Source organism: Vanellus vanellus, assembly GCF_965231255.1.
Source record: "Vanellus vanellus genome assembly, chromosome: 7".
Lineage (NCBI taxonomy): Eukaryota > Metazoa > Chordata > Aves > Charadriiformes > Charadriidae > Vanellus > Vanellus vanellus.
This window is the reverse complement of record NC_138912.1, coordinates 24,023,651-24,049,325: the sequence shown is the minus strand read 5'-3', so window position 1 is coordinate 24,049,325 and position 25,675 is coordinate 24,023,651. Positions and strand designations below refer to the sequence as shown.

Genomic DNA, 25,675 nt, shown 5'->3' with positions numbered 1-25,675 from the left:
AGATAGGACTAAAATATATACCTTTGGAGGCAGGGAAGATAACTTGTGGTGGAAAAACGTAATGCCTGTGCCAAGTACTGGTTAACTTGTGAGCACAGAACACAGATTTCCCCGTGTGCTCACAGACTCTTTATATTCAGATTCATCCCTTTTCTTTCCCACTTACAGAAAATCATGTGCAAGGATAATATTTTTAAAAGCAAATTATTACTTAGAAGCCCAAGGTGTGTTTCTTGTAGGTAAGAGACAATTCTGAAAATATTACCTTGGAAAGTATATGCCTTATAGGTTGGAGGGAGTAGTTTGGTTTTTGTTGAAGCCAAGAATTTGATGCATTTGCCACTTGACATAAGCCTCAAGAGTAATTTGATTAAAAGACCGTGTCCTGGAGTCCAGCAGTCTGGCATAAAGGGTCTCAGTGAATAGTCTATCTCTCCATGCTCTGGTTTTCAGGAGAAACTAAAAATGTTTGGTCCACAGCAATAAGGACCAGGAGAAAAATGATACATAAAACAGTAATTAGTACTAGTCTGGGTATTATAACTGCACCCAGGACCCTTAAGAGACAGAAAGGGCAAGAGTTTAAATAAAAAATAACAATAAAATCATTCTTGTGAAGATTGTTCCTCGGAGATTGTGTTCTTGATTGTGCAGCTCCATAGCTGCATCTTAAATGTGCTGTTGCAATTTTACCCCTTGGACATTTTTTAGGCTACTAAACATTTCTTTTGCTGGCAGATATCGGCAATACATGCTACTGAATGCTCTTGAGATCGAAATGTTACTAATGGTAGCCTTTGAGTGATGATTGAGAAACTGTGTTGAAAGTTTAGTCTTACTTTTAAAGTATGCTAAGCATTTGATAGTTAAGCAGTTAAACTCTTTTTGACATTGGTTCAACTGCGGCATTTCCTTATAACCGTTGCTGATGGCAGATATTCTGCTTGATGTGGTGTTTTTGCTTCTCTGTCAATCAAGATATATGATCACTAACAAATGCAGTGAAAAAGATCCTGGAAGTTCCAGAAAGTCTCTGTTGAAGGGCTTTAGTAGTTCAGGCTTTTCCACCACTTGCCTGTCATCCTGGGAAACAGAGCGTTTTACAATAGCTCTGTTCTTGGTTAATTTTGTGAACGAGTGCAAAAATTCCTGTATTGTTTTATCCTTCTGTAGGTAATGCTTGCAAATTCCTTATATGCTGCTTATCTAAAGAAATCTCTGTAGTGTTACAGCCTCTAAGAGAGCATGAGCAGGTGCAGTCAGGCATGAACCCCCTGAGCCCCCCCAGCGCAGTCAGTGATAGCGGGGGTCTCCGTTCACCTCCGCCGGGTGTACAGCAGGAGAGACGCACCTTTCAGCCCAGCCTTGGGTTCCCCCCATCAGCAATCGCAAAGGTGCCTGCAGAGCGACTGGGATAAGGGTGCAAGCCTGTGACTTGAAACAAAGACACTGTGTGCTTAGCCTCCATTGCAGTCGGTGAAAAGACGAAGAGATTGGGAAATAAAAAGCAGCAGTCCAAGGATGAGAGAGCAGGGAAACACCACTCCTCTCTGTCAAAAGAAGCGTGACAGGAAAGTCCTGCTCTGGAGGACAGGTAAGCTTAGCCTGGGAAATAAGGGGGAGGAAATGCAGAGATGGGGTTTCGCATAAAGCCTACTGGCTCCATTTGAGTGTTCAGCATGCCTGCTATGCTTAATAACGTTGGTATTTAAATAGTTTTAAGCAGGCTTTGAAGTTAGAGCCATGTTGAGTTAAGGTAGAGGTCAGCGTGTTGTAACTGTTGGCAAACATTGATAACAACTTTGTGTACCTTTACATTTTTAAGCCGTTTGACAAAAAAAGAAAATTTAGGAGTATGATTTTTAACCGAAAATGTAATAATTATGGCAGGTTTATGTGGCAAAACCCAGCAAATCGCAGAAGGCTGTTATTTTTCTGCATCCATAGTACTTTTCTTTATGGCCTAATTGAACATATGAAATGAAGCTCTTGGGCCTGGATTTTTTCCCCCAACGTGCAGAGAAGCGAGTATTTATGGTTTTACATTTTGAACCATGCTTGTCAAGTGTTTTAAAGCAAGGAGATCCCAGGCAAGAATGAAACGGGTATCTCCCATTCAAATTGGCGTACAGGCGTAATGGCTGTGCCTGGGAAACAGGTACAGAGCAGCACTTCACGCTGCAACCCCCGCGGGCGCTGGCAGCAGTGAAACAGAGGAAATTTTAAGAGGAGTATCGGTGTAGACAAGCCCAGCACTGCTTATGTGGAAGGAACTGGTCCAGAAGATTTTATCTTCTGTTTAGGTTTGCTGTTCCCTGCTCATGTCACACTATTCTCCTTCCTTCTGACTTCCAGGACTGCCTTCTCTTGCAGGTGAGGCTCCCCTTCCCTGATCTTTGTTTGGAGAGGCTGTGAGAGACAATAGCAGAGTGTGGAAGAAGGGCATGCAGTTGTATTGCCTGTATTGTCAAGAGCGTTTTAGAACACTTGGGTTGGTGATTGCTGGAGGCACAACGCTGCTTCAGCCCTTTTAAGATACAGTTGAGTGGAGATTGCACTGGTATAAAGAGGCCCGTATGGCTTGAAAGAGCAATTACAGGAGAGCACTCCAGTGCAGCTGAAGTGGGGGAAAAAAGTATTTCCCCCGTCCACTATTTGACAGGAATATGTTTACATAATTAGTAGGGAAACTGTTCTCAAATATCTGTAATTTTGTGTATATTCCCATGGGAGAGGATGCTTTTCAAGATCTGTAATTTTGTGTATGTTCCTGTGTGGACAGTAGAATGTGTGAATATAAACCACCCTTGATACCACATCTTTGGCACATCATCTGTCTGCTCCTTCAGATGTGCACAGCCCTTCCTTGCACTCAGAGGTTGCAGAAACCAGCTAAGCGTCAGCCCTGAGGGCACCAGTGCCCTAAGAATCTTCATTTGGGACCCCAACCTGTGCACTTGTTTCCCCAGGGGTTCAGGGACTGCCCTCAAGCTCAGGCCTGGGGCCTTCAGTCCTGGCCTGAGTGGCGTGGGAGGTGTGCCTGTCTCCAGCCCCGTTTCCTGCATGGACCATGAATCTATGTTGTGGATAGTGTGTCTTCTGTCTTGTCTTGTCCCTGGCTCCATCTCCTTTGGCTCCTAACTAGGTCCCCTGGTGGTTCTTGGACCTGTTCCATCACTCTCCTTGCTTGAAACTGTCAATGGACCTTGTCACCAGCACACAGCTCTGCCCGCCATGTTCAGATATGGTGGGACTGCACCACATAGGTGCCCTGGGATCCCATGCTCTCCCTCTCTTGGAGCAGCCAGTCCTTCATGCACCCTGAGACCAGAAGACATTGCACCGAGTCATTTTTGGTGAGAAAGTAACCAGAAGATGTGGAACAAATTACCCGCAAGATCACTGTGTCCTTTTGAAGCTGAAACAGTTGTAAAGGTGAAAACATAAGAGCACAGTGTTAGAGTGTTTCTTTTCTTGCTGGTGGTATTTTTGTTTTGTTTTGTTTTGTTTTTTAAAGCTGTTCCTGCCTGACATCACTGCCACCCACAGTACTGGTAGACAACACATGGCACATAGCAAAAATTTTCTGTCTCCCCATACTTGTCCCAGGACCAACAATGGGAGGCATCAAGAAACTCTCCTTGGTGGTGATCACTATCTCTGTCACTAATAAGGGCCCTGGAATGAAAGGGATTCTAAAGTGAAGGGATCTGCTTATATACCAGCAAGCATAAGATCTTGTCCAAAAAAATAAGTAATATGTCCTCCTTTTTGTGGCAGTATACAGCTTATTTTATCTCAGCTCAATGATAACAGCTACCATCCCGTACTTCATAAATTGTCAAAGTATCATCCTCCCATTCTGCCCCTCATATTTAGGAAGGTCTCTAGAAATGTTTAAAATACCTACAAAAAACCCTTGATTTAAAAAAAGTTAGAGCAGTATTGTTCATTACTGATGTCTTACCTTCTGTTGCAGCTTTGCCTATATGTCTTTCTGTTGTTGCTTTTCTTATCTTTAAACTATAAGGTTTTCTTTGTTCTGCATTTGTGTGGCATACTTCATAAGACTTTTTATCACTATAGCTACAGTGATATAATTTACAGCATGTTTTTCCTGCAGAAGAAACTGCTACTGATATGTCTTCTCTATTGCCCATAATGGATCAGACCATCTGTCCATCAAGATTCGAAGTCCTTCCCTTATCAACAGTATCTCTCATTGTTTAAGAAAAAAATTCTGTAGAAAATTATTATATTATACTTTTCCTAGATGTTTATTGTGTTGTGCCTTGAAACAGGAATGTTTGTGTGATTTGTGATTGATGTTCATTGTTATTAATTCAAATAGACTTATTATAAATATTAATGTTTTGCAATTTTCTTAACGTCAGTGTTAATGCCATAGTAGGCACTACTGGATAATTGTGTATGATTTGAAACTATGTAATCTTAAATTACCCAAATTTTTGCCCTGGAGTTTCACTGTGTATTCCCTTCCTCATTTGTTAGGAAACCAAATAATAGTTAATCTGTCCAGTCTCTCCTCTTGACTGTTTTGGATTTTTTTCATGTGCCTCTTAAACCTCCTGTTGGATTTACAAAAAAAAAAAAAAAAAAGAAGAAAAAGAAAGTAAACTCAACAGACTACAGATGTTTTTCTTCATGGCTTTTTTTTTTTCAATTCGCACTTTCAATCCATTACTTTAGTGTTTTTCTGTTGTTTTGGGATAAAGTGGTGAGAACTGAACAGTGTTTCACAGTGGAAAGCACATGTTAGTTCTTGTACCACTCACCTTTTAATTTCTTATACATCTTAATAGAACTTAATTTGCATTTTAACTGCATTTTTTTTACTGTCACTATTTATTGAGCATACAGTATGCCTTCATGAAGGTGTCTGGTTTTTTCCCCTTTTTCTGAGTTAGTAATTTATTTATGACCCTCTTTTAAAAAAATGAGTGCTTATAATTTTCACGGTACAGTATGTTGCTTTTATTAACCTCAAATATAACGTATCACCATGTTTCTTCTTAATTTGATTCTTCTGAGGGGAATATGTATGGATGAAATTATTGTTTGGATTAGGATTTGTTTATATTGCCAAAGTGCATTAGGTCCTTGTAACAGACCAGGTGCCAGCTGTTTTGGATGCTCCATGAATGCAGCCTACGAAAAAAATCCTCCATTTCAACTCATTTGCAAGCTACAGAAATCAGGTTTATTAATCAAAAACTCACTGCACCACCATTTCTGCTTCTTTAGAGGACACTGTTTGCTACTTCAAATCTTTAAAATCTTTTCCTACTGGTACGTTTGATTAGTTCAAATAGATATATTTGCTGTTCGCCAGTGTTACGATTTTATCAGATTTTATTGACAGCTTGCTTTACGTCAGTGTTACGTGCCGTTTCTCCTGAGTTTGTGTTCTGCATTTTCTACCATGATTTGTATAATATGAAAGTTGTTTCCATATGAATTGGATTATGTTTTTCTCTTAATAGAGAATGTTTTTATTAGACTCTCTGTAATCCTCTGCATATGACAAATCTTTTCCTGCCTCATTAATGTGATGTACTCTGGTTTATAGCCCACTGTGATCACAGCCTAGTGACTTCTGTCATTCTACTGCGTTTCAGTTTTGCTTATTATGTTGTTCTCTTCTTACATGGCAGAGTAATTTTCTCTCTCTTTTATAACATTCTTCATCCTACGTCAGTCTCTTCAGCCCCAGATATTACCAGTCTAAAGACGGGACAGAAATTAACCCTGAACTCAGAAGACCCCAAACACTCTCTTTTACCACTTTTACAGGCTACTGTGTACGAATGCATCTTGATGCCTCTCACAGGGAGAACGTTTTGAAAAGGGCCAGGGTTATATCACAGTGCTGTCATTTCCACATCCCTCTGCTGTGAGGGATACCTGGAGTAACGATGGGCTGCACAGATAAACCAGATATCCAGGCGTTCCAGCTGTGTTTCCCCCTACCCTTTTCCTTTACCTCCTACCTTGTGGGCACTATTCAGTCTGTTCTGTCTGTAGACAGCCTACACCAGTTATGTACTCAGGGCTTATCATCCACTTGTCAGCAATTGCACATTATTTCCATACCACAGCTTCAAAATCTATCCCTGTCTTCAGAGTGCGGACAGGCCTTGCTTTCTCGCGTTCCCGTGGTTATCGAGCTGCCCTGTGCGCCAAAGGGTGCTGGTGAATGGGGGGAAGGAGGGTCTGGCAGAGGACAGTCCAGAGAAAAATCCTGGGCACAGTCCTTTCTTAGTAAACTGCATTTCTGCTTCTACCATTGTCTTCAGTTGTTAAAAATAATGTGCTGTGTGCTGGGGAATTGGCGTAGCACGAGCTGTAAGATGGTTCCTGCGTTTACAGCAGCTAGGTGTATGATGCAACGTATGGAGACTTTATTTTGCCGGCGCTGGGTGCCCCTGGGCCTTGTTTGTCAGCACAGCTGTGCGCGTGGGGTCTCCCCTGTCCTCTCCTATTCATCTGTCTCGGGGAGCAGAGCCTATGCCTCTGAGCTTCAGTGGGGTCAGGGAAAGTCTAGGCCATCGAGACGATGTAACTTGTGTTTTTATTTAGGGGGCTGGGGAAAGGGCTGCCCAGTTTGTAAGAACTGCATTGTGATGGATTAACTTTCCTCTTGAATGGTTGCATACGGTTCATCCAAATGAGAGATTGCAAAGTGGGCCGTCGGCCGGAGCAGAGCGGTGAGAAGGCGCCGTGTGGGCAGGGCGTCGGGGAGAGATTCGCGCTCCCTTGGCACAGCCACCTCCAACGCGCCGGGGGCTCCTCCTGCCTGCGCTTCCTGCCGGAGCGGAGGGGAGCGAGCCCACCCTTGTCCCCGCTGCTCCAGCAGGTCACTGGTGAACCTCAGCGGGAAAAGACAAAACGCAGTTCATGAATAGCTTTACAGTCTCCTTTCTCCCGCCCACCCCACGCTCTGTCCTGGGAATGTGCTGCCCACACAGTGACCAGAGAGGAATCTGGAGGCATTTGCAAGATAATACCATATCAAATGTTCCATTCTCACACTTTCTTCTTGTATTTTCAAAACTGTTTACATACTTCCTTTCAGTCTGCATGAATAAGCACATCACTCAGAGACTAAAAAGGGGGAAACGCATTTGCAAATGTGCAAAGCCACATAACTGTAATAAATTGCTTTAATTACATATGGTGTGTTTAGTTTCTGGAAGCCTGTTGTGCATTTCTGCCTCCAACAAGTAGCCTTTCCTGTTTGCTTGCTGCTGTTTACCAGGCTGGCCATCCTCCCAAAGTAATCCTCATCCAAATTCTCCACTTGACAGACGCTCGCCGAGAGCCTTTTTGATCCTCAAACACTCAGTGTCATCTTGGATGTTGCTCTGGCAGACAGCAAGAGGTAGACACTAGGTTTTCTCCCAAGGAATTTGGTGCCTTACCATATCTTAAAATAATATGGTTTTCATGTAGTTTGTGATGTTTTTGAAAGATATAAAGTTACAGCTCAAGGCAGAGTTGTCACACTTGTGAATGCGGTTTCAGCCAACTAGCAAGCACAGGCGGAGGTCCTTTATATCCCCCTCCTCAGGCCATCACCGCTCCCGCGTACCTGAGCAGTGCTGTTGCATGCTGTTCTGTAGTTACTTTTTTTCCCGGTAAGTGCCAAGTTCCTTCTATTTTCCTTTCCTTTACTGTTTGGGAGGATTGGGAAGGTGCACTATCGAAGTGCTTTGGCGTCTTTATTTTTAGGTGACAAAAGCTACAGAAGCATAATTATGTTATTTTTACTACTGGCTGAATAATATTTCTCACTCTCTGTTCTTGTCCACCATTGCCTGTATTTGACCTATTGTTTTTTATTTCAGTCTAGAAATTTAACATGCTTTTTAACTCTTTCACCTTTTTTCAGGTAGATAGTTTGGGAGTTACTAAGCTTAAGTTATTCCCTGTCACAATCAGGAGTGATTTAAGGTGTTGCGCAGTATGAGAAAAGGTCTTACTTTGAAGACTTTTGAAGTTGAAAAGGAGGCGGCAAAGATTAAAGGGAAGCTTTTCTACTTTCTGTTGATGTTTTTCCCTATCTGCAGTGGGGAAAAGCTGTTCAGTACTGTTGGGATTAAATGAAGAGAAGAACTGACAATAAAATTTTCTCTTCTTCTGGAAAGAAGCGATTTTTCAGAAGGTTCAGAGTCAATTTGGAGAGCTAAAACAACCCTTCACACAATGGTGGCCTGTCTGTGCCTGTCATACCCCTAGCCTTCTCTGAGGAGTTCCAGCAAAGCCAGCCAAAGTGATCCTAAGTGTCTAGAAGTGACCTTTGTGCAGCCCTTCCACAGCTGGGAAACTGATAGAGTTCATCTATTCCTCTGTTCATAACTATCTGCGTGTGCAGAACAGAGACACTTGCTCTTCTTTCCTGAAACTTTCTCTGTAGAAGTTGCTATGCTCTCAGGATACGATGACCATATTAATGAATTCATCAATCACAATAATCTGATTAAATTGATGGGGGAGAGGGAGCCAGCAGATGAAACAAACAGATTATTTTAAGATATATGAGATACCCAATTAGTGACTGACTCACTCAGCATTTAAATGGAAGTGTTGCACAAGAGATTTACTGGTAACCAACGTGATAAATTATACTATATGGTTTTTCATCTAAGAGAAAGGCTTGTGTACTGTTCCAGGGACCTGTAAATAAAACAGTGGCAAAGTATTACATGTAAGAAATATGAGGTGTATATTACTTAATATTTTTTTAAATATGCATATATACGTGTGTGTGCATTTTGTTTAGTAATGGACTAGGATAGGGACAGTGCTATGGAGAGATTAACATGGATTTTAAGCCTTGTACAGGCACTTTGCCCAGGACCTGGTGAATGTGTTTTCAGGCATATAGGAAACTGAGACTTGAGTAGGAAGGGAGTTGCTTTGTGTCGCTGAGGTTTCGGGGGCAATCCCCTAGAGCACAGAGATAATGGAAGGGAAGCTTTCTGTCAGGGAGCATATGTTTTTGTGACGATTACACTCTGTATAGATTAGGACTTTTGGGAGGGAGGGAATGGGAAGATGTGCTTGGAACATAGGACCATCTGCCAGTACCTTGGCATAGTCGTTTCATTAATGAGAAGCTTATTAGCTTGAGTCCAGCAGAGACAGACAAGAAAGGCAGCAAAAGGGACAGAAAACTGTCATCCAGCTGCCATTGAAACAGGGAAGAGATGGCTCTGATAACCTGTAAAATTTGATTTTGTTAAAAGAACTATTCTTGTTCTGCTTGGTAAGAAGGTATTAGTCGTCTTGTTGCTGAAAATATGTTTTCCTTAATTTTGTGGTGCAGTGTGGCATGTCCTTTGGTAGGGAAATTATTTAACTGTGAGCTGGAATTGACAAGAAGGTGCTAGGAAAAAAGGAAAAGAAGTGATTTTTAGTGGAAAGTTGTTTTGGCATCAAATGACTGGCTTTTCCCTTTGGTAAACACTTGAAGGTACCCTGTATTGAGTGCTGGATATTTAATATTTGTGGTGACAAAAGATGACACCTGGAAGACACAACTTTGAAAGCACCACGGTCCCAACCCTGGCTATGCCAGCAACCTCAGAGAGTGCGCAGTCTATGCTCTGTGTGAGGTAAAAAATCTGGGGGATGCTCTGGGGTGGGCAGAAAATAGTGCTCCAGAGGAAAAAAGGCAGTGGTTAGGTGCCTGTGAACTGTTTCTGCAGCCTCACGCTCCTGATTCTGCTGCTGACGTGGTAAGTGTCCAAGCTCGCGCTGTGTTCCTCAGTTTTGCTGCCCTGTAAATCAGAAAAAAATATACTTAGCCTGTTTTAGGGAGCTTTGCTATTATTCCTTTGACACAAGACTTAAATGCTATTTATTTAAACGACTCTGTTTTTTTCTTTTGACAGTTGAGTCAGACTTGAGTCTGGGTGAGGGTGAGATGGCAGAGCCTGTGCCTAGAGAAAATGGGGGTTAGAAGTACAAAGCGGTTTGAGTGTTGGTATTTGGGAAATTATTTCCCTTTTGTCTGGTTTTATACTGTTCAGGTTGGACTGGTAGTTAAACTGAAGTGAAGGAATAAGAAAAAACCCTATAATCTGCAACTGCCTGGGTCCATAGGAACATGGATGTGTTCAGGACACGGTGCAAGGGTGTTACCCAGTTCACCAGCAAGATGGTCTGGTAAATAGGGCTTGACAAGGGCAATTTCTGTTTGCACTGCTAGGATAAAAAAAGCAGTTTCCCCTGAAGTTTTTGCTGATTTATGAGGTAACTCAGATGGGGCATTGTCTCTGACTTTGTCTATTGCAAATCTGTTGAAACAAAAGGAACGTGCACTTTGAAAAAATGAGTAGAAAAATATAGCTTAGGAGTGTCAAAACACCTAAGCAGAGTGAGCCATAACTGAAAGGGGTTTGGTTAGTCATCCGCTTTGCAAATTCTCTTTTTGTATTGAGGAGGGGAGAAGATTAGTGAGATGTAAATCTATGTTATTACAGAGATAAGAATGGGTTATGGTTGGGTCCCAAAGGAGAAAGAAGTCTTTTAATATTATTAAAAAAAAAAAACAGCCACCCTTTGCTGTGATTCATGTGTAATGCTTAGACAGTTCCATGCCAAAAAAAAATACTGTACAGCATGGTGTTTATGTACATGAATGTACGTACAAATACTGGCACAACATAAATTTAAATCCTGACCCTGTGCTTGTTGAGTTCAGGGGAAATACTTCTGATGGTTGTAACAAGTGTTAGATCAGATTCTCCCTCTGGCACGTAAATGTGGTCTAAAACTCAAACTGAAGCTTCTACTTTTGCATAATTTTTTTCTACCTGCCTTAAAATGGAGCAGTTGATTGAAAGTCTTAAAAAAAAATTGTATTTTCTCTCTCAAGTAATGGAAGAATATTGTTGGTCCCATAAGGGCATGGTAAGTCAGGGTTTTGGCTCAGCCTGCAAGTCTAAAAGGCTTTGCACTTAGTGAAGCCATAAAGAAACCTCCAGCTGGCTGGATGCTTCTCTTAAAAACACAAGTGTAGCCTTATTCCAAAATGATGCTCAGGTGAAGTTGTGTATGCTTCAGTCTCTTGAGATGAGAGAGCAGTGGGAGGGGGGTCTTCACTGATGTTCCAGTGAAGCCAGGAAAGTTAGGTGTTTGCCTGAAAACACAGGGAATTTAATCACTCATTGACTCAGGATCACTGTGAAGGAGTAGAATAAGACAGGGGAAGAGAAAGAAGGAAGGCAGCAGAGAGCTTTCAACTTGACGTATGAAAAGAAATTAAGGGAAGTAGAAATTTTCATTTAATTGCAAGCACAAAAGCTCCCTTAGCTGTTTATGTGAACTATGAAATTGTGGAGTTCCATGCAGTGTTTTCCTTCCAGCAGCAGAGCACAGAGCCGAGTGCCGCATTGGGAGCGCTATGTGCAGCTTTGCTTTAGTGCCTTTCTGGGTCAATGACTCTCAAACAATGCCACACAGAGCTGCTTTAGTCGCGCTTCCATGAGTCAATCTGTAAGTACTGACGCTTCTCCCTGGTTGTAACCCAGTGTCCTAGAGAATCTGCAGGCTTTTTTGACTACTAATCTCAAAGCATTTACGGTGTTCCTTGAACTCAGGTTGGTTGATCATGTGTACCTTTTTTCAGATGCCATTCTTCCTGACAATTCAACCACAGTCAGATTGTTGACTTCAAAAGACCAAGTGAAAGGATGTGGCCAAGTCCTTGCACCTGTAGCATTGAAAGAATTGATACTCCTCACATTGTTCTGGCACTACTCTCTCAGTAGCCACAATCTGTAGTGTTGTCTCATGGAAAATAAGGAGAAAGAGAATTACTGGTTCGTGCAAAGATTTTTTCCAGGCTTAATGAACAATAAGATCAAGCAGCTGCATCGTTTATATTCTTCTAAAATGGATTTGTGTACCAGGTTGTTTTACCTCTGCATCACAGAAAATATACAGGACCAGGAGTGGTAGGCAGAGTTAAAATAGTTCATTTAAATATTCTTCTTAACAAGCTCATATTGGTAGTGGGGACTTCTGTGGATGGATCAGGTATCTATTTCCATTTGTGGGAAGGTTTGGTGACGATTTGAGCATTTATATAGCCAACCTCGGTGGCAACTGGGAGCCCCCAGGGAGGAGGGAACAGTCTGTTCAACATTTGTGCATTCCTCACCAGCTGACTGCACCTGCAGCCTTCGCCATCAGCGGCTGGGTATAGAGGCGTTTGGGAAGGCAGCAGCAGTGAGGAGCAGAGCTTGAGAAAACTGGGGAAAGAGAAAGCGAGTACCTCGAAGTGTGGGAAAGATCCTGAAGATACATGTCTGTTTCTGAGCACTGGCTAAACTGAATTTGGGGCTGAACATTGGCTAAGCATGTGAAAGGTAATTGAGTAAGAAGCTTTGATTTCTTCGCTCCACTCATCTCCCTGAAAGCATGAATTATTTTTACCTGTTTTCTCTGTTTCCATGTATGCAAATTTCCTTCCTCTCACCTACTGAAAGAGGCAAAGTGCATCTAATTAAACAGGTGTGGATACAGCCAATCTGCTAACAAGTCTTACCCTTTTGCAATTTGGCTTCAAGATATCATAATTATTCTTCCAGATTTAGATTTCATTCAGCTTTGTGCTTTTACATCCAGGAAGAAGCCCTACATCTGTAATTTTTATTTGGCTTATTGGATGGAGTATCTTTTCTGTACAGCCAGCTGAGCTATGGCCACTTATTGGGCGTCTTGGAACTTATTACTATGAACCACAAAGTACGTACAAGGAAAGCTGTTTAAACAGCACATTAGTATTGAATTATGGGCAATACTCCATTTTCTTTATTGCAGTGTATCTTTAGTCATATCAAACATGTGTTTTATACCTTTTATGTGGTTATAGAATATTGGCTTTATTGGTTTCCCCCTTTATAAAAAATGAACAATGTTAGTGCTAGTTTTAATTAGTTCCTTTGTAGGGGTGAATCATAAGTTGGAATTGCTGATTCATAACATTGTAGGCACATTTGTGGGGTTAAGTGAGGAGCTGTTTATACTTTTTTTTGCCCCCCTCCCCTCCCCCCCCCCCATCTTTGATACTGGAGGAATCTTCTCTGCAATGTAGAGTGCGCTTCACTTTATGATAAAAGACAGCGATAAAAGTAAGCATAGGGTGCCTGAAGAGGCAACACTGTCCAGATCAAATATTGACAATGATAAATGAAAAATGTAGAGAAGAAATTACATGGACTTAAAGTCAGCAGACTTCTGACTTAATTTGCTTTATTTAACAGACAAATAAAATGAGAGAAATAAATGACCCTCTTCCTCTTGAAATTCTCCATGGTAGCTGTCAACTTCACTGTAAATTGGGGGTCGCCATTTAGGCACAAAGCCTTTACATAGCTTTCATTTGACATTAAGTTCATTCCTGTGGGATTTGGGATCCTGGGGGTTTTCAGGCTGTCTGTCTGGAAACCTAACGCATGATTGCCTTTCATTAATCTGGTTATTTGTTTGCTAATTTTTTAAAATGCTATTTTCTTAAGATAACGGTGGGTTTATGACTGGTATGGGGGAGATAAGGCATTGCTTTGTCTGTGTGAGCCATGGGTTATTAGGACCAGGGAAAGACTAGTACCAAACTAGGTGTCTTTAGTTCTTTTGGGTGCTCTTAAGTTTGAATACTTTGGGGAGGAGTAGCCTAAACAAGCCATGAGCAGAATTGTTTAAATTATCTGATCAGGGTGAAAGGTTTAAATACAGTGCTCTGCTACTTTAACCCAGTAATTCAGAGAATGCTCAGTGCCATCAACTTAATTACGGCATCACTGTCAGGAGGTGGTGACTCCGTGGCAGGATGGAAACTGGCAGTCTTTTAAAATATATCTGTATAATACATAAATCATCATTTTTCCTTATTCAAGACAATTCTTTGCTCATTGAGGAACAGTCGGAACCAGAACTGGGGAAAAAGAGAGAATTGTAGCAATGGAAGTCATCAGCTGAGAAAGCTGTTTCCTTCCTACCTGCATGATGAGAGCAGAAAGCAAAAGAGAACAAGGAGTGATCTTTTCCTAATATTTTACTTGTAGTCATTCCCCTGTTTTTTACAGATTTCTTCTTTTCTCACAAAGATGGCATGATTTTAGCTGCTAGGCTGCAGCATTGGGAAGAAGGTTGTTATTGATATCTTTTTCCCCAATGGCCTTGATTGCAATTGGTTTGCTTTTTTGCTTGCTGGGAAATATACAGCTAGCTGATAGCGGGAGAGAAAAGGACAGAGGCAAAGACAGATAGCATTATGGTTTTAACACTTAACTGCTTGCATTGGTGTTTCTGAAAATTGGACTGCTGGAGCAGTCAGGGTCGTGGGCATTTCAGAGCAGCACGGTTGCAAGCAAGCACAGTCATACTGATGGCAGATGGGGTCTGGGCCACATGCCCTCCATGCCATGGATAGTCTTATAGGGAGGAATCCTTTCCTTTGTTGCGTACAGACAAGGTGATGCCACATAAGGACATGCAAGACCTGAAGTAGGGCACTGACTGAATGATGAACCATTTGCTTGACGTTATCGAACTGATGCTTCTCCTTCTTCATATGGCTCTGCCTTTTTCTTCTGTTGTGAAAGCTTATCTGGTGAATTACCTTGAAGGCAACCCATCATACAAGAGGGAGGTGAGGAATTTCAGAGGTCACTTCTAGACCTTTGAAAATGAGACTGCTTTCTCTTATCAGAAATATGAATTAATTTAAGAGCTTCACTGGGTCTCAGAAACCATTTCCCTTCTCAAACCAGTTCTGCCGGATGCACATGAATGAGCCCTAAAGGAGCTATATGTGTTAAGGTAATCTGTTTTGATGGCAGATGTCCTTGATTAACTATTCCAAGTATATCCTTGCTGCTTAGTTTCCATTTCTTTTACTTCCTTGGAGATCCTGACAGGGAATGCAGTTTTTTTCATGGTACTTCTTTCTTGAGCATTTGCAGTTTCTGACAGTGACTTTTTCTGATAATTGTTCCTTGGTTTCACTCTTTCCCACATAGCTCTATGCCTTTTCTCTCCCTGTTCTCTATGTACATTTTCCCCTTTTTTTCCTGTTTGATTGCCTCAATCCACCCAGTCTTCGTCCCCATGCCCACCGAAAGTCACCCCTGTCTTTGCTCTGTGTTGTATTTATGTAGCTTTGAACTGTAAAGCTACACAGCTCTTTCACTGATGTTATAAAGTAGTTGTCATCCAGGAAGAAATGCAAACCTCAGATGCCTGTGTTTTTTATTCTCTATTTTATTCTTTTTCAGAAATTAACTAAAAATCTTCACCATTTACTAAGCAGGGCTTTCTACTGTCTGTTCGTGTCCCAGTAAATCTTTCTGTATTTTGACCGTATCAAGCTACCTTCTATGTATTCCCAATGTATGCTTTATCATTATATATTTTCACTGTGCTTCTGATTTGAGCTTTTCAAATTATTATTTTTAAACTAAGGACTGCCATCTTTCTTTGGTGCAATTACTACAGAGACATATAGAGTAGAGCTGTTGTCTATCTAGTGTGACTTGGATTGTTTGCCCAGACTGAGGATAAGATCTTCATGGGAAAATAGTTCTGCTTGGTTGGGCTCCCGTGTGAATACTGTTCTTCTGACTAAGTGGACCCTGTTGTATTTGATTAGTGTAAATATTAAGGTTTTTATGCTTAGAAAAACTAAGCACCCTTCTTATTTTCCTGAAAGCTGTTTTATCTCGTAATGCTGAAGGGGGGACCACACACATGCTGTAGTATGTGTCCTGGGCATTCCAGACAGCATCTGTTACACTCAGGTTTGGCCTTTTTTCCAGAATAAAAAGTAAAATGAAACTTCCACTGTGGGTGGTGTTTAAAGAAATAAAACTGCCAGGAATGTGAATGTCATTGCTTTTTGAGCCTCCATACGGCACACACCCTGACTAACGGGAGCTCTGGCAGGAGCCTGCATGGCCGGTGCACAAGCTCCTGAGCTTTTCCACTCTACTGTTGTAGCTGGTAAATTTGAAATGAAATACAAACACGGGAAAAGATGTGATGCTTCCAGAGTTAATGACATCTTTCCAAGATAGCTTAATTGTGTGCTAGGCAGAGGTTCATTTCCATTAGTTAATGCTTTGATGCCTAGAGATGAAATGTGGTGTTGCATTCTCTGTTAAGCATTTGGGAGGTGGTGTTCAGCAGCTGTTGATAATGGTGGTAAGGTGCGCTTTGAGTATGTATGGAAAAGAGAAATGGGAAATTGTTAGGCAAGGTTTTTGCCACCTCACTTGGCGTTCTGTGGAAATGACAGCAGTGTCGTCACTTCAGCGTTGCTTTAAACCACTCCTTTAGTTTAAGGTTCTTTAAAGTAAATCGTGCAGTGAAATCAGATTTGTCCAATTCCAGTCATATTCTACTGATGGAAGAATCTATCTGTTTGATGATGTCACTCTGTTCTTTGTGTTTTGTCACTGACTGCTTATCAATTATTGTGTTCAGTTTAAATTCCTTGTTACCCCATTCAATTGGTGTTAAATTCTGCCTCCCTTCTTAACCTGCCCTGTTGTGTTTCTACTTCCATCGGTTGTGACATGCCTTAGTGGAAAACTGCGGGACTGCAAAGAGCAGGAATCTTTTTACCTCATTGATTTAGCTGTTTCTGAGCTTCTTTAAGTGTGAGCAAGTTGCATTTTTAAAAGCTGAAGAGAAAACTATTTGTAACTCGTGTTCCTCTTTGAGTGTCTCCCCTGCATTTGTGATTTGTTGATCCTGTTGGTTTTTTTCAAGTCTGCTGTATTCTGGAAAGTAAAACCAACTAAAACTTCGTTTTGGTCCAAGTCACCACTTTAGTAATAGTTTGCATCAGACCACGCAAAATCTCTTGTAGTGAAAAATCAGGGGACAGCCAGCCCCTATGGGAAACTTATATTAAATGCCATTAGAAGGATGTTGGTGTATCTGCTTCTATGGGTTTTGACAACTACCATAGGAGTAGTGGACATGTCTTATCCACTGCCATTGTATACATTCTACTAATAATTAACCTCCTAATTTGATTGTTTTTCTCAGTGAGTTTCACTGGATTGCCACAGTTCTGTGAAAAACATTTCTTTAGTTGTCTATTCCTTTTACAGTGACATCAAACATTCACCCCTTTTGTAGTTTAGTTGTTTTGCTGTTGCATCTGGCTGTTTTGATGTTTACCCTGGTGTGTTGGGATCTGTGGAGGCCAGGCGTGCGGGGCTTCTCATTCTGCCTTCTCAAACCGTTCAGTGAAGAAACATGAGAATTATGGATCAAAATAAAAAGAGGAAAGTAGTGTACCGAGGAAGGCTGAGGAAGGGTAGGTCCTGTTTTTCTAAACTAATCTTTATCTAACCAGGAAAAAGGAAAAGAGAAAATTTTGCTCTAGTTGTAAATTTGCGAGGAAGGCAGGGAGCTGGGCGCGCTTGGTTATATTTACAGGTGGTGCGCTTGGTTATATTTACAGGCAGCGCACGTGTGGTTCTTATTTGTTTACTAATTGGCTGTAGAGGTATTAAAGATTACTAGAAACTCAAAGGTCAGAGGTTTTGCTGAATCAAGGTCTGTGTGAGCTGGAGAGCTGCAGGAGAGTACTTGTGTATCTGAGACACAGCTGATGAGGAAGTGCACCTTTTAGAGGCTGTCTGACAGGTATAGTAAAATTACCCGTTTAGCCCCAACCTGTGCCCTCCCTCTGGGTTTCAGTGACTCCGCTGAGACGCTGTCACTGGCAAGCTGCTCTGTGTGTGTGTGTCTGTGTGTGTGTACACACACAAAGTTTTCCTGAGCTTCAGTTAGCTTCACAAAGTACTTTCATCTCTGTGATGGCTAGCCAGGTAGAAGGGTGGAGGAAGGGTGTAACCCCGTCCTTCGGTGGTTTGTTTTTGTTTCACGGTATACCTAATGGTTCTGACTCTTAAAGGCTTTGGCAATAGACTACACAGACTTTGTCACACCACTGAAGTTTTACTGAACTGATTTAGCTGTGGCCAAGACTAAAGAAGGTAGCGTCTTATAGTTTGCTTTGTTGGCTGTTTCAAAGGCAACGATATTAATGAACAGATGTGAGAAATCCCATTAGACTATGCTGGCGTGTCCAGTTCTCTCAGCTCATACCGCATTTGCTTGTTCTGAGAACTTTCTTTTTTCTTCGTGGTTTACCTCTAAATCTAGGTTCCTGTTTTTTTGGTGTTTTTTTTTTTTTTTTCCGTGCACTTGTCATTTCTCATCTCGCTCCACTCTTTCTCACTGTTGCACAATTGAGCCTGCTACAGTGCAACCCTACGTCATCGTCTAGTCGGTGCCAACAAGGCTGTTGTCCTGGCCTCGCTCTGTCCTCATGCCATGGTTAGTGTAATGTAATCATTACCTTGGTTCTGGAGAGCGAAGGTGCTCCTGCTAAGTAAATGTTTACGAACGCTGATGGAGGCTAACATTAGGGAAGAGAGAGAGAAGCACTGCTTAAAGTCGTTTCTTTTTTATTTATTTTAAAACAGAACGTTGTTCCTGAGGGAAGCAGCTGATGAGTACTTTTCCTTCACCAGACTGTGATCAGAGGTAAGTGCAAAATCTTTTGCATTTTTATGGGCTGACATCTCCAGATTAGGTAAGGGGAAGAGCTTACTTAAGTCCTTTTGAGTGGTCTCATGTCAAAATAAGAGGCAAGGAATGGGGTAGGAGGAGGCGGCTAGACTTGTATGTTGCAGTGTGAAGTTGCACTCCTCCTTCCCCCCCTTAGAATGATTTTCAGAGGAAACAATTCCATGTGTCTTGTCTTCAGTTACACAGTTGTCAGGATGAAATGGCAGATGAATTAATTTAGATCAGAAAAGAATTTCTGATGCTGTGCTGAGTGAGACAGTAATATTGCTAAATATTACTTATTTAAACGGAGTTACTGCTTCTGTGCCTTGTGGGCAAAATTTGGGGCAATGTTGTTCAGTATCCATTAACTCTGCCTTTGAAACGGAATGGGAAGGATATAGGCTAAGAAGCTTTTAAAGTTTCAGATTTTGCATTTCACAGAATCTTTGACCCATGCATAACAGCTGTAAGATCCCTTTGGGAATGACTGTATTTACGTTGCTCCCAGCATACTGGAACTGCATTCATGACTTATACCCACAGGAAATATCATAAATGTAATTAAAAATAGAAATATTCGGTTGGTCTGAATTCTGTGCTGAAGGAAAGGAGTCCTTCTTTTTTCTCTTCAGTTCTGTCTGGATGAATAGTGAGGGAAGGTAATTCTTGTGGAGTTTATTTAGGGCATATGTTTGAATACTGCACTCTAATGTAGCAAAAAAGCACCAGTTCTGTCGAGGTGCCTGATGCAAAACTTGCAGAGATTTCGGCTCCTGTGACATTTATGGATTTCGGGTGCTGCAATACTTGGAAAAAAGGCTAATCCTGTCTTAAGAGTGGAACTTTCTACAGTCAGTGCAGTAGAAGAGGGATGATGTGGTCAAGTTTTGCCTCCATTGAAAGGTTCCTAGATTCCTTGCTTGGAAAGAACAGAGGTGATTTAGTTTTGTGTGTGTGCTGGACAAGTCTGATTGAAATACTTTTTCATGCCTTGAAGAGTGTTCTCTGTTATATGGTTATGTCAGATTGCTTTACACAAGCAAACTGTTATGGCTTCAGCTGTGCAGAGAATGAGTGCAAAAAAGGGAGAATGGAATGGTGGGTTCCTTATGCAAGTAGACTGAGTTTATAAAAGGAAAATTGCAGGAGCTAGTACTTAATGTTGAGTTCCAGTGTACAGAAACTCACGTGGTGAGGAAAGGTGGACATACTAAAACAAGGACTTCAGACTCTTTGAGCCCTACACATGCTACTGCTCTAAACTTTCTGTCTGTCAACTGGAAGCTGAACTTTAACCTTCATTTTTCCTGGGCAGCCATAGACAAGTTTAATACCGTTGCCCAAACGAAAGATTTCTCCCAGAGCTGGTCTCCGTGTAGCTCCCACTTTCTTTTGGCAGCCCCTCTCCAGCCCCATTCACAGTGCAGCTCTATGCTTTCTCTCAGCCTCAACCCTGAGTTTTCTGGAGACACAAAGACTAGGTTCCTCAGGCTTTGTTCAGATAAAAGGATTTTGGAGGGTTGGAAAAGAGGTAGGACCTACGTAGCTGGTGTGCCCTTGTTTTTTATAGCTCATACTTCCAGTGTGATTCAAATAGTAAATCTTGTCTCCTGTAAACTTTTTGTTGTCAATTTTGCAGGTGCGTTTTGAAGAGACTAGTAAAGGAGCAAAAATAACTTGAAACACGTGATAAAGGTTTTTGTACTTGCAATACATTGTTGTGAGGAGTAGAATTGTAATAGAAGCCAGGGCTACTTTTGCAAACTCAAAGAGTAGAAACAGAATAAATTAAATGTAAATTTGTGGTGGAGTAGAATGAGTGTAATGGTGACATTAGCATTCTGTCCAGTTTGAATAGATGTTACAGAGACACTTGGTGTAATATTCACATGAGAAATTGATAAATACTTATAGTAAGTGAGGGAGCGAATATATTAATGGAATGCTTCATATATTCTACTAATGGCGATGTATATGTGACAACATGGCTAGAACAGCAAAGGGAGAAGAATGTTTGATTTCAGGTACAGCCACAGTAAATTGCCATTGCACCTTTGATTTCATTGACACAAAGGCTAGGAAATGGGGAAAGACAGCAAAAAATGTAGAAATGATAACAGGTGGAGAGGGGGCCATGGAGTAGAATATATAGCCAGGTGGGGTATGCAGAACCCATTTCACATACATGAAAGTAGAGTTAGTGGAAACTGTAAACTTTGGGCTTTCTTTGCGCTAACCCATGATTAGTTCATCCTTAGCAGTACTTACTTATTGGTTAATAATATTTTAATGTTTCCTGTAAGGAGATGCCTGTGCCTGTAATATCCCACAGTTAAATTACAGAAAAAGTAATGCTTGCAGCTTACTTTTCAGGAAACCTTTCTTTTCCTAAAAGCTGTTATTTTCCTGTGAGATAGCTCAACTCTATTCATTCACAGCAGAAGTAGAGGGACAAATAACTCCTATTCACTTCCATTGTATTTTATCTTTTTCTGGTTCGTAACTTAGTCTATTTTGTTCTGTCAGTTGGTTCTAATAAGGACTTGTCTACCAGGTATTTCTTTGCAGTCACCAGTTCTTCATGTCCTTGTCTGGGATGGGTTACAGAAACCAGTTCCCCTGAAACTTGTGGAATTGATCTAATCATATCAGTGAGGTCCTGTCATTGAAACATCTCCTAAAGTATGCTAGTTTACTTAGATGGTGTGTCTTCATGACATCATGCCACATTTATGCAACAGAGATGAATGCTAGTGCTTGGACAGGATTTGGTCTTAAACATTTTAATTAGTTTATTGGACTGAAGTTCAAGAGAACTGGCAAGTTAGTGGTGGATTTTTGCCAGTTACTGTTTACATCATTTTTAAGGATTGGCTGTTGCTGAAGATGAGCCTGTTGAGTATTAAAGTTGAATACAGAAATGAAATAACTGTCTCATACTGTAGGCACTACTAAGTGTAAAGACTATGTAAGGCTAGCGACCTGCATAGCAACGCCTACTAACCTCATTATCCTTTCCTCCGTATAAGCTTACTTTATCCCCAAGTGGGCTTTGGAGATCTTCTGTGAGATAAGAAATGTGAGCACAGCTGAACAGAGACAAAAAATTAATTACAAAGCAGAAGGGCACGACTTAGGGTGCCCTGGCAGGGGCACGTCCCTCTCTTCTGAACGTATCATCTATTTGTCAATTGAATGGCTTAACTCTGGCCCTTTTCACCTTTCTCGCCATGCATTTTAAATTAATATAATCTTATGGTTGGGGAATGCTGTGTTCAATACATCAAGGGCTTTTTTTCTACTTTAATGTGGAAGAGGAAAAGTAACGCATTACCATTAAGTTTTCTCCTATAAATGCAAACACACATTCTTCCTTTCTTTTACCTTCTTCCACAGAATGATTCATATGCTTATATATTACAAAACTCTATTAGTCTCTCAGATTCTGTCTTCTATATCTGGCATTAAAGCTGTTGATCCATTACTGGGCTGAGGACCTCACCAAAGTGCCAAGATCTGTCCTAAGGCCATGCTTAAAGGCTTGGAAATCAACTTAGGCTGTGATTATGGATGACTTGGAGGGCTTCCCAGAAAGGACCTGTCCAGTCACCATTTACAAGAGATGAATATTGTTTCCATTGATCTTTAAATCTGTTCCTGCAACCACTGTGCATTAGCCTCTTGTCGGGGCACAGCAAGGGCCAGGAGCTGGGGCGAGCCAGGAGGCAAGGGTGACCGCGGTGCCAGCAGTGCCCTCACCGATGGGGCTCAGTCCCACAGGGTCTGAGCGTGGCAGGCAGAGCCAGGTGCTGGTTGCAGGGTCGGTCCAGAGTCCCAGGCAAGATGGAGCGATGAGGCTCCATCCAGGAGTTCAAAAGACAGGGCTGGAGACAAAACTACAGCACCGGCCCAAAGGCCACCCAGAAGACAAAAGCCAAAGACAGGACTGGGTACAAGCTACAGCGTGTATATGCGGGGTCTTTCCAGGAGACAAGCTACCTACAGCCTAAGTCAGTCCAAGAGACGGGACTGGAACAAGGGCTGCAGAGGGCTACACCTGCAGCAAAGTTCAAAGACCAAAGGCCCAGGCCTGAGCCTAAATGAGGGTGCTGGGCCATAGGTAGAGGGGGTGCATGGAGGTCCCACGTGAGACTGGACTGTACCGTTAAGGGCTGATGGTGCCCTCAGGGTCCTGACACCTTCAGCTCCTTAGTGGGACAGATGAAAGGTTGCTTGCTCTGTATGCCATCATCGCTCACAAGTTTTAATGATATAACTGATACCTATAACAGAGCCTCTTTGTTTCACTGAAGAAAAGGGGTTTCCCTCACATGCTTATTCTGGCCCCAGAAATTCTTGTCATCCTTCAGATAGGAAATTCGTTCCAAACAGGATGGATGGCTCACTTGTCTTCTGATGTAAGAGACAGAGGTATGCTTTTAGGAATACAAACCTTCACTGGTTTTATTTGGGTTTTTTTTCCCCCCCTTAATCCCAAAGTCAACTACAACTAGACCTTGTCAAGGTCTTGTCAAGGTATTTAAGAAAAGGGTAGATGAGGTGCTTAGGGACATGGTTTAGGAGTGGTGGTGTTTTTATCAGGGTAGGTTAATGGTTGGACTTGATGATCTTAAAGGTCCCTTCCAACCTCACTGATTCTATGATTCTATGATTCTATGATCTGTCTTTGTTAGTATTTTTCCAGTGAAATTTACACACAAACATGTTTGGTCTTCACTGGCTCCAGTGAGAGTTTCAAGATTTATAGGACTGGCTACAGCACATTCCGTGTGTTGTCTCCACCTGTAAAATGTGGTGAAGTAAATCAGTGAAACAGTGGGGAGAGCCCTGGAGGACAAGATCTGTGCACAGAGGAGACTGGGGGGCGTGAGAGACTGCAGAACTGGGAGAGAAATTCTTGTTTGGTACATTACTGTAAACCATGCTAGGTTTGTTATGTGTTTCAGTCTGGAGGTTAAGAATTGTTCAGGGATAGCACTATCAACGCTATCGTGCTGTGGTGGCTTACAAATAAGGCTTGATCACAAAAATTGTTCAAAGAGTGTAAGCTAAACAGGTATCTTGCTATGTCTTAGTAGTTCCAGAACCATTCAGGCCGTGTCCATTTCTCAAGAGCACTCAATGTAAATAGCATCCTAAACCTGAGGTATTTTGAAAAACATGTAGCAGAAAAGCATATGTCCTTCTGACATGGCAGGGCATCAAAAATGTGTTTTGCCTAGCTATTTAAAGTCACCATAAAGGTCCAAGTAAACACCTTGTAGTATAACCCATAAATGAGAGACACCAGAGAAGATTATTGAGTGTCCTTTGGGGTATGAAGCCAGGATTTCAATATAGGCCTGTTAGCAGATTTGTTTGAACAGTGAGATTTTGCTCCTTTTTTATTTAACTTTTCAAGGCTGGGTTATTTACAAACTAAGGCCACTTATTTCAAACATATTTACCATGATACTATATACCCTTTTAAGCTACGGATACAAAGCACAGCAAGAGGTCTGGGTCTAACCAACATCCTGGAGATTATGCCATTACACAGTATGACCCGGGTAAGGAGGAAATACTGCAAATAATGTTAATATTTTTGTAACAACCACCATTCTTACTTTAGGTATTAAGACTCTAAAAGGCCCCTCCTTTCCTCTGAATGATTTTAGTTGGGTTTAGTTTTCAGATGGGTTTTCCAGATTATGAGTATTAGAAGTAGAGGAAGGATACAGGCTGGTCCAGAAATGCTGCAGCGGGCACATGACTTCAGCCAGTGACAGAAGACGGAGACTTTTATGTGAATCATGACTAGACATTTTGAGTTTGCTTTCGTTTTCCTGGACATTACCCTAGCAGAAGTTACCTTTAAAATCCCTTTTAATTCACAGATCTACAAATATTGTCTAATACAGATACTGACATCTTTCCAGTGAATTAGAGCTACTGATGACTGGCTTGATTTTCTTGGTAACCTTCCCTTGGACCTCTCAGAAATAGTCTGCTGATCCTGGTGGAAAACCTCTGCTTTGGTGTTTTATAATTCTGCAGCTGTGCCTCTGCTCTCACTACGATGATGAAAATACATTGAGTAGTAAATACAAGGATCACATAATGGTGTCAGAAAGGCCTTAGTGTATATCATAGCCAGCGCGGGGAATATTATAGAGAGACCTACATGGTTATCCCAATCTTCATGACCGGAGAAGCTGTCTGGCAATGGGACGCTGTACGCAAACGTGAAGCGGTAGAGGCTGTCTCTTAGCTGGTAGCAACACCCAGCATTTCCCCCTTTATTTTCCAAGGCTCCTTGGAGACAGTCACTGTGAAGTGATATTGAGCAGAACTACATTTTGCGTCATGCCAGGGTAATTAGGACTGACTGTTTAGGAAAATATCACTGAAATCTCACTATAACTACGTTCCAGCATGAGGACATAGTTGATGTATTTGCCTCTAAGTGATGCTTAACAGCAATTGAGCTAAAATTTTTCTCTGCCTGCCATTGATCTGGGGGACAGTGTGGAATAGTTCTAGGAGCTGGGGGGGAGTGGGAAAGTGCAGGAGTTTTGGGTAGAGAGGATGGAGGAGAGGAAATCTAGCCTTTGAGGGAGATACTGAAGTTGTGACTCTAGGCAGTGAGCAAAAGTTAATTGTCTTCATATACATGGAGCAATAGTAATTCTTCTCTCTAACATTTCTGAAGTAAATAAATTTGAAAAGACTACCAGCAAGTGTCCAGTAAACCTGAATCTCTATAAAACACTGGAGACTGAAGAAAAATGTATTAAGTGTATGGTGAAAACTCGTTATGAAAATCTTGGTTACTCTGAAAATCAGTCCTTTGTTGTGTGGAGTCAGGGTTTTCTGTCGTCTTTGTGATGAGTGGAGTATCAAGAGATTTACAACATCTGCTTTTTGCATACTGCAGCTTGAATGAAAAGAGTTTGTTTACTGGCATAGATGGGATCTGGGAGCTAAAAATTTAAATGGTTCTAGGTTATGTATAAATGAAAAATTTTGTCAGCATCATCCATCTGCAGTT

General features: G+C 41.6%; 1 long non-coding RNA gene across 1 annotated transcript in view; it reads left to right on the top strand.

The window, feature by feature from the left end:
* LOC309674182 overlaps positions 1 to 25,675 on the top strand; it is a 109,921-nt gene that overhangs the window by 69,108 nt on the left and 15,138 nt on the right. The window contains exon 4 of the long non-coding RNA XR_014269370.1: positions 18,537 to 18,597. This is a non-coding gene — a long non-coding RNA (uncharacterized lncRNA). The remainder of the gene's footprint in view (positions 1 to 18,536; positions 18,598 to 25,675) is intronic.